The following is a 14,165-nucleotide window of genomic DNA, read 5'->3' as shown; positions in this document are numbered from 1 at the left end:
GGTCTTTTTCATGTGGTATGCGTCACAACGTCAACAGGAAGTGAACGAGTCGTCCACTACCAGATATCTACGGTATCTTCATCAAGGGCGAGTGTTGAAATAAAATGAGCGTTAAAGATGCGGCAAGTATTTCGTAAGCGAGTAATTCCAAAAAGCCTCTGTAGATATTTCTTTCATTAAAATTTGCTTCGTATTATATTTAACTGATAAACTTGTTCTGTAAAAGGGTTTAATTCAATTGTGCATTGTTATAGTACGTCTAACTTACTGTTGTAACTACTTAACTTATGATATTCTGAATAAATTAAAATTGGTCGTTTCGTCTCAATTATTTTAATTATAATTAAAATTTTATACCGGGCGGGATAGAAATGGGTTAATATTTTTAACAAATAACTCTAAATTGCGGAGATATATCTTTAAGGGTTATCTCGAGAAATTAATACCACTAGGGACAATTCTACCGAGGAGAGGTATATTTTGGCTTGCCAACTTGTTTTCAAATAACCTTGGACGACTCCCTTAGTGTGATTGGTTTACGGGGGCTAAAAACCAGGCTTTTTACCGATCCTCTAAAATCTACGATCCATGCTTCACTAAAGCTTTTCACCCGAGCTACTTGTCCTTAAAAATCGGGATTCTTTTGATTTAATACGAAGGTGCTGTTCAATTAGTTTCTGCCTTCAGAGAGGTCGTAGGCCAATTTTTTTTCTTTATCAATCTTCAAACTTTAAAGGGGAACGGCCAACCCTTTCCAAATATCACCTCATTTGTCTATCAAAAGATCAATATACTGACGTAAAATATTTTTTCTTGAAAAAATAGTTTTTGGCCCAAAAAGTGAGTGATTTGCGAACTAGCCTAAATTTTGAAATCGTGTCATTTAGGCTTAGGTCTCGTATAACTGGAACGCTCCGCGCGTGCTAAATAGGAAAAAAAACTTCTTCAGCGCGCGCTTTTATATTTTTTTTTAAATTTTAATCAAGCAGGGAGTGTCTCACTAATTTCTTACCAGGTGTCGCAGCGGACGCGCGCTTTTCGATTTCCCAAAATTTCTTTATTTTATTAAAAATTAACCGCTCAATATTTGTTTATGCGGCTATCTAACTGGTTAAAGCTTGATCGTTTCCCTTAAAACAGATAAACAATGAACCAAGGGATGGCGCCACCACTATTTAGCAAACGACAGCTTGTGCAACCCCTAGAGCTTTGCTAAATAATAGTTAACCAATGAACCTAGGGATGGCGCCACCACTATTTAGCAAACGACAGCTTGTGCAACCCCTAGAGCTTTGCTAAATAATAGTTAACCAATGAACCTAGGGATGGCGCCACCACTATTTAGCAAACGACAGCTTGTGCAACCCCTAGAGCTTTGCTAAATAATAGTTGAGAAATTAACCTTGGGATGGCGCTACCGCTATTTTGCAAATGAGTGAAATCGACCAATCCCAACGAAGCAATTTGAATTCAAATAAGAAAATGAATGCTTAAAGTGAAAAAGAAATCTCAAATGTTTAAAGTCATTAAAAGTTCTTATTCTACAGGAATCTCTCTGCTCGAAATGCCACGAATAACGCGCATTTCAGACACTCGAAGAATCATCTGGAGCGATGTCAAGGACTGCGCGTGGGCCTCTCTTTGAAGGTGAACAGGCCGTTGAGATCGACGCGTGACTGAGTTTGGCAGCATGGGACAAAAAATTCGGATAGAGTGGGTTCCTATTTCCCTCGTTGAAGTACCATGATAAAGACTTTTCTCAGAATAGTTCATTACTAACCAATACCAAGAACGTCTTCATTTGAACTTAACGCAACAGTCGGCTCCATCTTTGCCACCAGTTTTATGATAAGGCCCTTGTTATTAGAGATGGCAATGAATCTATCCGTTTCCTCGAAAAAACCGACTTTACTGGAGAGCGTGGTGCCATCTATTAATGGCCTAGGAAGCTAAAATTCAAAATAGCTTCTCTCTTTTCGCGCTCATGGCACTAGTCTAGAACGATAGTAGAAACCCCCAATTCTTCAATTAAGCCGCGTTCACACTAGACACTTTGGAAACGTTTTAAAACGGTTTCGAAAGAACAAATTGTAAAATTTTGCCGTCAAATGTATTTGTTGTATGCCTATTAATACAGTTGACACCGAAAATTTTAAATTTTATCTTTCGAAACCGTTTTAAAACGTTTCCAAAGTGTCTAGTGTGAACGCGACTTTAGAGGAAGCGTTCCCGCCCTGAAGAGGTTTTCTCACTTGAAACCTTTATTGTTTCATATTTAGTGTTTATTTTTTAAATGCACCCTTAATTAATATATCAACAACAATATACGAGCTATAAATTAATTATTTTCATTATAGTTTGGATATATATTCAAATATAATATCTTAATAATGATGTACGTGGTTTTAGATTCACGAAAGACGTTCTAGTAGATATGAGAAATTAAAGCTCTACCAAACCGAAAGTAGGATAATTCCTCAAAAACTACTGTATTTCGCACTACGTATAACACGTGGTTAGTAAAATGAGGGGAGGGAATTATGTATTGCTCCAAATTCCCGAAAAGGTTATACTCCCTTTAAATAAATAAACCACCAGAAGTAATATTTCCGAGAACCAGGACCCGCAAGGTGTTGTTTATATAGAGTAGTATCGCTCTGTAGCTTTGGGCTATGGCCGCCATTTTGAGGGCAGTTTTTTATCTATAGGAAATAAACATGGGTGACGTCGACATACGTCACGCCGATATTACTCTATAGTGCTTCTGGAAGTAATGGAAACTTTTCACCTGTAAACAGAACTTCGTGTTTTTGCCAAGCCTTAATATGTCAAAAAAGCTACCTGGTTAAAAGGGAACGTCATGGGGAACGCTTGTTGGTGCCGTAAAGGCGAAAAATTTCCATTATTTTAAAAAGCACTATATAAACAGTGACTTGCAGGTCCTGGCTCTTGGAAATATTACTTCTTGGAGATTTCCTGGGAGGATGATTTATTGAAGCGTCTATTAGACAACTTAGTAGACTTCAATCATAATTATATATCCCTTATAAAATATACTGTTAAAAATTACTTTAAATTTAAGTTATCGTCAAATTTACGAACGAGCCAATCAACGCGAGGGGTACTTTTATGTCCCGCCTTTAGGGTAAAACTGTAGCTTAAGCCTCTGTCGACGCAAGCGACAACGGTTGAAAAAAAGAGCTACTTCACGTCGAGCTGTGCATACTCGAAAAAAAATATTTTCTGGTCTCTTGAATTCGCCGCCAATTCCCGCTGGGTGCGCATGTACGTCGAATCTACTACTCAGGCCTTGTCTATAGCATAGGCCATGGTGATTAAATCACGTAGGCTACGGCCCGTAGTGGCTGCATCGCAGCTTCGTAAGACAGCGTTTAAAGAATAAAACTAATTTTTAAGTATTGGTTTTTATAAATCTAAATATTTATATTACGTTATATTAAAATCTAAATACTAGTTAACCTATATCCATTTGGTAATTTTCACAAATAAAACTATTAACTATTTAAAATTATGTTTCAAATTAAAAATTTCTTAAGCCTTGGCTAAAAATTTCGAAAGACCAGTAAATATTTTTTTCCGAGCATGCACGGGCCTTGATTAATTACGTAGTTAGTGGTCATATAATGCATTGCACTGGCATAAATCATCTCAACAAACAATTCTTTGTACTGTTCATTAGCGTTAAGAAATTGACGGTCTTATTTAAAATTGAGTATTTTGAGATGATTAGCAGGCATCATGACCGATTGTTCTCTGGCTTATGCTTATTTAATTAATAAGCTAAGTGAAATTGAACACGCCTCTTTAAGCGCCGATATTGCAAACATTTCCACCCAAATATTTAACACGTGCGAACAATCGTGTTTTGTGGAAAGAAACCTTATACGTGAATGCGAAAGTTCATTTCATTTGTATTCTCTGCTTGTACCATTTATATAATAACCTCGGTCAACTGTATTTATACGAATGTACTTATTGGAAACAATTGTTTTGCATTTCTTATAATAGCTGAATAATTCAAAACCTTTTAACGCAACATTCGGCTCTATCATTGCCAGCTGTATTATGATAAAGCCCTTGTTATTAGTGATGGTAATGAATCTACTTAGGGGCTGTTCACAAATTACGTAACGCAGAAAAAAACACATTTTGGACTCCCCCACCCCCTCGTAACAAAGAGTAACAAATATCGAACCCCCCCTTAAATTATTATAGTACGTAACAACTAATATGCTGGTAATAAAGTACAATAAGATCAGGTACTTAATTTTATTGTTTATAATTTACATTTGAAATTACAACTGTATTTTTACGCAACACTTTATACCCATGGGTATGAAATTCTTTTAAACGTGAGTAAACCAATGAAAATGCTTATGTTTTTAACAATTGCGACTGTTTCTGAAAGTGATGAAAATTTAATTCTACGATATTAAAAATAAGATGTGTTACGTAACATTTCAGTTAACCCTCCCTCCCCCCCCCCACGTAACAATTCGTAACACTTGCAAAAAAACCACGTTACGTAATTTGTGAACAGCCCCTTACAAGTTAGTAGACTTAAACCATAATTATATATTTCATTTTAAATATATTGTTAAAAATTAATATAATTTTAAGTTATCGTCAACGTGAGGGGTACTTTTATATTTAGGGTTAAAATGTGGCTTATGCATCTTGTTTATAATTCGACGCTAGCGACATCTGTCGAAAAGAGAGCTACTTCACGTCGAGCCGACACTTGCTTTAAAAAATACATATGCAGTTTTATCTTGTTCAGCCAGTGGTTTATTTGTCCAAAGTAAGATAAATCCTTCACATAATGTCGATACCACTTTCGGAAATAAGTATGGTGAACTGGTCAATAACCACTTTATTAATTACGTTGACCAGGTTATTTATTCAAAAGCTGAGAGTGACTGAACCCCGGGGCTAATGTTATAATTAAATATTTAGAATAAGTATCATAAGTCCGTTATATAAGTATGTCTCTTTGAAAAATACCAAAAGTGAATGAACCGAAGTTATCAGACTGCTATACTCCCCATGTTGGAGGAGTTTTCCTTATGAAGTTACATTTTGACCTCGAATTTGAAATTTTGCGCGCTCCTAGGCCGAAAAAAAAACGTTTTTGTTTTTATGAAACCATTTTTTATTCATACACACAATTCCCAAGTGCAATTTATCGCGTCAGAAGACGGGGATGGAAATTAGCTTTTATTTAACTCGATTTTCTCATCATTTTCATAAGGAAAACGCCCTCCGATTCTGAGCACTATTTCAATAACTTCGGTTCATTTACTTCTGAAAATACTTTACTGATAGCTGAACGGAAGCCCGTCACAGAATAAATCTGTGGTAAAAACGGTCTATGGAAAATAGAATTGAACTATCTTTTTATAACCCTGCTTTCAACATATTTGCAAAACCTTGTTGCTTAAACCGGGTCGCCAACTGAGTTGGTTGAAAAACGTTGGCCAAGTTTCAAAGAACGGTTGGTTTTTGGAAACGATTCCACTTTTGGAAATTCTGGCTATTTTATTTCCTTTTTATTTATTTTTTGACTAGAAGAATTATTTGGTTCGAGTTTCCCGTCTTGTATTTATTGGTACGAGCATAAGTTGTAAGTGACGTAATTTAACTTGTTCATATCCCGTGAACAAGGTTTCATTTAAGAAAATGCTTTTATGGCATACTTATGAATGATTATGTTACATATGGTACGAATAACTCATAAATTTGGAAATTACTTTAAACTCTTTTACGGTTAGGTCAATTTTGTATTAATATTAATAATATTATATATATATATTATTATTATTATATTATATTTTATAATATAATATAATGAAATATTATATTTTATAATATAATATAATATAATATAATATAATATAATATAATATAATATAATATAATGAAATATTATATTTTATAATATAATATAATATAATATAATAAAATATAATATAATATTATATTTTATAATATAATATAATATAATATAATGAAATATTATATTTTATAATATAATATAATATAATATAATATAATATAAATTAATTAATATTAATATTTTATATTTAAAAGCGCACCTGTAATTGATGAAGTTTACCGCTGAGGGCAGTGTCATTATAAGTTTAGCCATCAAATGAAGATCCTCCGGCGTATGACCAAAAGTAATAAGTGTGAGACTCAACGTAACAAAAAAGTGTGATCAGAAGTAACAAATAAGTATGAAAGTGATCAAACTAGTCTTTGTCGTATAACCAGAAAAAATAAGTGTGACACTCAACGGCTGACTAGTAGTAACAAATAAGTGTGATCAGAAGTAAAAAATAAGAGTGACACTGATCGAAGGAATCTTCGATGCTTTCAAAGTATGATTAGAAGTAACAAATAAGTGTAAATATGTATATATGTGTGACCGTGGATATATTTGGTTGTGTAAATATGTATATATGTGTGACCGTGGATATATTTTGGTTGTGATACCGGCGTTGCAGGTTGCTGTGAATAGCTCAAACAAACTTAACACATTAGAAGGATTGTGTGTATTCTGACCGTCGTACGTCTTGTTTGGACTAAAGTCCAAATAATTTGTGCTTCATTAATCGAAGAGACTTTATGCGCTTTGGTTAATTGGGGATTTTTTATTGGTATAAGCTTGACTTCTAGATAAATACATTTAGAAAACTTTTATCACCTCGATAGCGTTAGTAATGATATATAATTATATACTAATAACAACATAGGAATAATATATAATTATATAATAATAACATAGCAATAATATTTAATTATATAATAATAACAACATATTAATAATATATAATAATAACATATTAATAATATATAATAATAACATATTAATAATATATAATAATAACATATTAATAATATATAATAATAACATTAATAATATATAATAATAACATATTAATAATATATAATAATAACATATTAATAATATATAATTATATAATAACAACATAGCAATAATATATAATTATATAATAACAACATAGCAATAATATATAATTATATAATAACAACATAGCAAGGATATATAATTATATAATAATTAAAACAATAATAAAATATAATTATATAATAATTAAAACAATAATAAAATATAATTATATAATAATTAAAACAATAATAAAATATAATAATATAATAATTGAAATATTAATAATATATAACAATAATAATATATTAATAATATAATTATAACAGGAATTAATGGCTTCAAAAGTCGCTTGATGACTTAGGCCTAAGGTGGACGGTGCCTTGGGTATTAGCTTAGCTGATTATTATTATTATTACAACATATTAATAATATAATTATAATAATAATAATAACAACACTGTAATAATATATAACTATATAATAATAACAATACTGTAATAATATATAGTTATATAATAATAACAACACTGTAATAATATACAATTATATTATAATAATAACACTGTCATAATACATAATTTATTTTATAGTCTCAAATGAAAGAATAACGGAATTAACAAGACTTGATCAATTAAGATATTTCTTTTGCCAGAATATTTTGAATAGATAAAAATCTTATCTCATTTGAAATACTTTTAAATACTACATTAAACAGAGAACCAAAGAAAGCTAATGGTATTTGTTACGAATATTGCGGCAAGGTATGACTAAACTATGTTCGAAGATATAAAATAGATATTAGATGAGACTGATCGTATTGGAGTGAGGAGCATCTCTGGAATTCTGGCTGATACGCGGCGGCTGAGAAATGAATTCCTTTCCGTACTGGCACTTTTGGTTTTTGGCGATCGAATGGGCGTATATTGAGCGCATTCTTCTTCATTCCTGACCCGCGTCACGTGATTGGTCCGCCGATATATTATTAATATTCCCCGGGAGACAACGAACAAAACCATCTACGGGTTGCTAAGGATACACTAGATATTCAACCTGACTGTAAATAGACTAGCGCCCTCTCTAGCTTCGTTGCTTGAACAGAATTTACTCTTTAGCAGACGACAGTTCGTGGTTTTCTCCAGAGCCTTGGTAATTAATAGTTTGGCAATGAAGATAGAGATGGCGCTACGTTTGTCGTTGCTAGGAGCTGGTCGCCGTGACAGCGTAAGTTCTGGTCTTTCTATGGGTTCCTAAGAATATACTAGAGATTCAACCTGACTGAGGATTACTGAAATAGCGGAGTATATTTTGTAAATACACTAGCGCCACCTCTAGACTCGTAACTGAAAATTTTATTAGCCAATTTACCTATGTTAATTAAAGGGAATATAACCTCACGTATTTGGTGTGGAACACCAACGTTTGCAGCTCTGGCCGCTCTTGCCTTTGCCTTTAAAAATGTTTGGCGCCACTGTACAGGGAAATTTGAAAAATGGAAGGGGTCTTCCATAAAGATTGCTTTGCAGGTTATATTCCTTTTAATAGTTCGGCAATGAAGCATGTTGGCGGTTGGCCCGTGCTGATTGCCATGACAGTGTGGGATCGGTTTAATTCTGATCTTTGTACTGTATGATACAGTAAAAAGAACCCGGTCTGCTCGACGTGAACTAGCTCTTTTTTTCAATAGATGTCGCTAGCGTCGCAATCAAAAAGGCGGTACTTATCGGTACCCCTCGCGTTGATTGGATCGTTTTTAAATTGATCAATAACATAAATTACATCAATTATAAACAATATTTTTAAATGGGAAATATAATTTAAGTTAAAGCCCACTTAATAGAGTATAATTTATCTTACTATAATACACTACAATGGCTCTCTGACGACGTTATCATTTGACTATTAAATTTTAGCTTCCTTTGACATAAATAGATGGCACCACGCTCTCCCGTAAAGTAGAAGAATCAGAAAGATTCATGGCCATCTCTAATAACAAGGGCCTTTTCATAATACAGCTGGCAACAGTCGCCACTTGCTTTAAGTTTAAAAAAATATTTAATTGATAAAAAGGCTTTTTAAATATCGCGTAATAACGCCCTATAACTTAGTTATTATTTATTACCGTTAATAATATTTGAATAATTTTTATTTGTTCTATTGTATTATTAAGTACAGAGCTCACTTTTAATTAAACGTTATCGTTTCAAAATAACTTTACTTGGATTAGTTCTTTTTATAAAGTAACGTGGCCTTCTTGTTTAAATGTTGTTCTTACGTCACAGCTAGGAGCAACAAACACAGCAACCCACACAAGGAGAACGCAACCCGTCAAAAGTCGTGTATTTTCATGTGTACAGTTTTCCTTGGTTTGACGCTTTAGCGCCTGCTGCCGTCGGAAGGGGAAAATTCGAAAAAAAATTCCCCCTTTCCGTAAAACGTGCACCGTAAAGAATCGTTCAATGAAATTTGTACACAACACTGCGTTAACGTGTTTAAAGGCTAGCTGCGTTCTCCTGGCGCTTGTTGCTCCTAGGTCGCAGTCTCTCGCTTTTACAAGTCTACGAGCTCGCGCTATAGTCGCCAGAGGAATATAGGGTTTTTCTAGCGCGCGTGCAAATACACTCTTTTTTTTTGGGAATTTTGCTGGGCGCGTTCATGTTGAGTTTACCCCCCTTAAATCCCATTCTCCATATCCTGGGACCAAAGACCCGAGCCTAGACCCCTACTGGTGGTTCCAGGTAATGGCCGACTTAGAGGTCGGGGATGGTTAACTTTTATTCAATAGATAAAGCTCTCAAAATTATTCGTAAAACATTTTGATCAAGTAATTTATATTTCTGTATTATCCGATTAATTTTTTGATAAATTTGTAAAATTAATCGAAAAAACGACGTTGTTTTCGATAAAAAAGCTCAAATTTTACGAAGAATACATGGTTTTTAATCATTTTCCGAAATATTAACCGGTAAATTTCTTTGTTTACATTTTTTTCCCGAACAATATCAATTTAATCATGGATAATGATTAACCGTCCCCGAAAGAATATACTAATACGTCTTGTGACGTTAGAGCAACATTTTAACAAGTTGGGCAAGACCACTTTTCAGATCTCTAAATTTTAACCAAATAAGTCCATCATTTCTGGAGAGATTTGAAGCAGTCCCAAGTTTCTGGCCTTTTCTGGGATACGAAATATCTCGAGTGTTTATTACAAGTGGCGCTGCAAGAGAAAGTCATTTCTGATTGAGGGTCTGCCGCGCCTAATCCTCCCACGCGGGGTACTAACCCTTCGTCCCGATGGAAGCCACTGGGAGCAAACAAGCCTCGCCGAAAAGAGCCCATTTTAAAGTGCGGGGGCAAACAGCGAAGGAAACCAAAAATAATCCAACCCTTTGAAGACCTTTAAACTTCTCGGGAAAGTTTTCCCGAAAGAAGATTCAATCCTTATTTAGGTTAGGCCGCCTCTGTCTCTAAATCTAGAGTGGCGCCATCTACGGCTATCACCGACCAAAAAACCCTCGTACGGATAGTCAATTTCCTTTTGGCTCTTTGAAGTTGAAACCATTATCTTGAAATAGAAGTTCTTCTACAGTTTATACCCGCCACGAACGCGGCCAGCTCGTAAAGCTAAAAGTCAAGGATCACCAAACAGACCACGCGGACCGTACCGAAAGGTTCAACGTCTACGAGCCTTTTTGTTCTACACTGGATTAACTACTCGCAACCCTGTCGGCTATTATTTTTTGGCCGCAATAAGCGCATTCGCTCCCCGGGGGTTCTGCTCTTAAATCCATTAGTGCCACGATGGTCGCGACAAGGCTGGATACGTGGTAACGAGAGGCTCGTTGTAAATTGGGTGCTAACTTAGGTTACGCGCCAACAGACGTTGTTTCGCTAATTTATTTCTGTTCGACCGTCCAATATATATATAGCTTTTTCGACGTGCGCCTTTCAAGATGCTCTTCAAGTTTATTTGTTTCCAGCACATGTTAAAGTCTATACTGGATGGCGCTGGGATGTTCCTTTTCAGCCGATACTATAAGCATGGGCAAACTACTAATATCTATGATATTGAAAAACGTATCAAATTAGTTTATAAAATGGATTAGTATAACTCAACATGAAAATTAGGCATTAATTTTACCTTTCAATAACGCAATCTCTATCTCCACGGAGGCCGCCATCTTGTTCCAAATTTTTAAATCCAAAGAACTTCACTAGGTGGCGCTGCCCGTCACGTAAAATATCCTCGCGACATTTGGAAGACGAATTTTTACAGCGTTACATTGCGAGTCCTGTAGTAGTTTGCCCATGCTATAAGCTAGAAGTCATTCATCGCTATTAGCCAAATAAGTTTCGAAATTTAAATGACTTTTCGGACCAATTTTGAGAATGACCTGAGAAAGTATTTATTGACTTTAATTCAGGTTACCTTGTTAAATTGCGTTAATTTCATATTCTGCTCGTTGTTTAGTACACATTGTTGGAAAAAAACCTGACTTTTCGTTAAAAAAATTAAATAACGGTTTTTTTTAGTCTTAACCACGTTTTATTTAAAACACTGGTTTATATTACTTTTAAAATGTGTGTTTTTTTTCAATTGTGTTAAGCCTTTTAACTGTACATGCTATACAAAAACTATATGCACAAATTACAAATTAATTTCCGGTACTATACTTTAAGATATATAAATCAGGGGACTGAGTAAATATTCCAATTAAAATTTTCTAAAAATAATAATCAGCTAGATTAATACCCAAAGCACCACCCTAGGCCTAAGTCATCAAGCGACTTTGAAGCCATTAATTCAGGTTATAATTATATTATTAATATATTATTATTGTTATATATTATTAATGTTTCAATTATTGTTAAATTATATTTTATTATTGTTTTAATTATTATTTAATTATAAATGATTGCTATGTTGTTATTATATAATTATATATTATTGCTATGTTGTTATTATATAATTTTTTACTTGTTACTTTTACTCTTAAGCTCTAATGATAATAATCAGCTAGGCTAATACCCAAGGCACCACCTTAGGCCCAAGTCATCTAGCGTCTTTTAAAGCCAATAATTCAGGTGGCCGGGTTACAATGCGTATAGGAGGGTGGTGGCAAGCACTTCATGCCACGCGAGCCAACAGCTCCCTACACTAACTATTACCGTTAACCTCAACAAGGTTTTATATGAAGGGTAAACTGAAGAATTCGGGGAAAACCCCTTTAACCAGTGGGGAGCAAGGAGTGGTTCCGAGTTTATACCCAGTGCCGCAAACTGGGATCGAACCCGGCTTCTCTGGCTGCGAGGCGTAAGTGCTAACCACTCCGTCACCCCACTAATCTTCACCACTAATCAACCTAATCGCTCAATAACTGGAAAGTACAAACAAATATAGGGTAATATTTCTAAAAAAAGGTAGCGATTGCGTTGAACGCATTAATTTAAATTAATTTTCACTCAAGCCGAATGTTAGATGGCGCCTGTATCAATCAATGGCGTGTACGTTGGTTGTGGGGCCCCTGAATTGGCCAGAAATCTCACTTAAAATTAAAATTTCTTAGTGTAACCGTAAACGTAGTTCCCAAATTATCCGCACTAACTAAAAATACAATTTTCAACCAAGTTGGTTTTAATTGAAAAAAGTATGTAGTTTTAAAGTCGAAAAACCACAAATGATCAAATGGCCCACTAGCGGGGCCCCGATATCCAAACTCTATAACGGGCTACCAAGAGCATGCTATAGAGTATCAGTGCTACATCACGCAACGTCGCCCATGCTTTTTCCTATAGAGAAAAAACGCGCCTAAAATGGCGGCCATGGCCAAAGCTACGAGGTGATACTACTCTATTATCTTTCGATTGAGATATCTCTTCTATAAATCAAATTATTGGAGAGTTATTGATCTTAGTACATACAAAACCCTTAGGGATTGTGTGCAAAAAACCAACTTCAATAACTACCACACTCACCAAGATCTAATTAACGTAAGGAAGAACCTGGTACTTAGAACTTATAGCTCCCATGTTAGGCTGTTATACCGACGCCCCGTCCCATTACAAACTCCATCTTGATTACAGGTCTAGAGCGCCATCTCCCGAAATGAATACGAAACATTATTCATAAGTTATCTATTTAATAATACACTGTTTTTATAAATACGTTATATTTCGTAATATTAATATATTCAATAGATAAACAGGCCAAACACTTTCACAGAGACAACATAGCGCTAGTACTTCTGTGGTACTTGCAAACTTATTTATTATTTGGTTTTAAAAATTCGTCTTATGATCATTACTATTTGATTGGTATTTTCTGAAGCGTCACCGATAAAGTCAAAATATAGCTAAGGTTGACTACGTGAAGATAGTATATTTCAAAATATAGTAAGTCCGTAACTAAACTATTAAAAAAATTACAGAGATATTTAATTAACTATTTATAATGGTTTGTATAAAACTATCCAGAAAACTAAGTTGGCAGGTTTGCCAGATAATCCTTTTTGAGCCTCCCTGGTTCAGGAAAAATCGGGTCAAACCTTCTGCCTCTCTATAAACAAAAGAAAATAAGCGCATAAGTAGTATTTTATAGAATGGTCTATTGCTTTAATATATATTTTAATTAAATAAATTATTTTCCAAAGGTATATTTAGAAGTCGTTTGGTATTTGTGAAATTGGTCATTAAAAATAATTTCTGTTTCGGCCAGTAGATTACAAAAGTAAATAAATTTGGTAAAACAAACTGAAAATTAAAATTGACCTAAATTATCCCTTACGCAAACCGATCCTGGCACTTGGCTACAATAGTGTGCAGTTAACGTTTGGACGTAAAACAAAGCCTACATCTTTTAACTAACAGTATTGGATTCGAATCTCAATGTTTAACCTTTTTAAAACCCGAAATCATTTATTTAAAACCTCGATAACTGATAACTTAACAAATGAATATGAGAGTTGGTATTTTGGTTTGCACGTGCTGTTCAATTCTTTGATATAAATTGACTCGCGCAATTTTCCACGTGCTCTTATCTTTAACAGTACAATTAAACTAACATAAACACGTGACCTCCCGTATTACATAGAATTTTCTATTGCAAATAAGAAGGTTAATCAAACCTAGGAGCAACAAACACAGCACCCCACACAAGGAGAACGCAACCCGTCAAAAGTCGTGCATTTTCTTGCGTACAATTTTCATTGGTTAGACGCTTTAGCGCCTGCTG

General features: G+C 34.3%; 1 protein-coding gene across 3 annotated transcripts in view; it reads right to left on the bottom strand.

Moving 5' to 3' along the window:
* Positions 1 to 14,165, bottom strand: part of brp (ELKS/RAB6-interacting/CAST family member bruchpilot) — a 181,599-nt gene that overhangs the window by 101,704 nt on the left and 65,730 nt on the right. The window lies entirely within an intron of this gene.

Source organism: Leiobunum rupestre, chromosome 1 (genome assembly GCF_980474605.1).
Source record: "Leiobunum rupestre chromosome 1, qqLeiRupe1.1.hap1, whole genome shotgun sequence".
In the NCBI taxonomy this organism is placed as follows: domain Eukaryota; kingdom Metazoa; phylum Arthropoda; class Arachnida; order Opiliones; family Sclerosomatidae; genus Leiobunum; species Leiobunum rupestre.
Note: the sequence above shows the minus strand (reverse complement) of the source record. Positions and strands in the feature narration are given on the sequence as shown.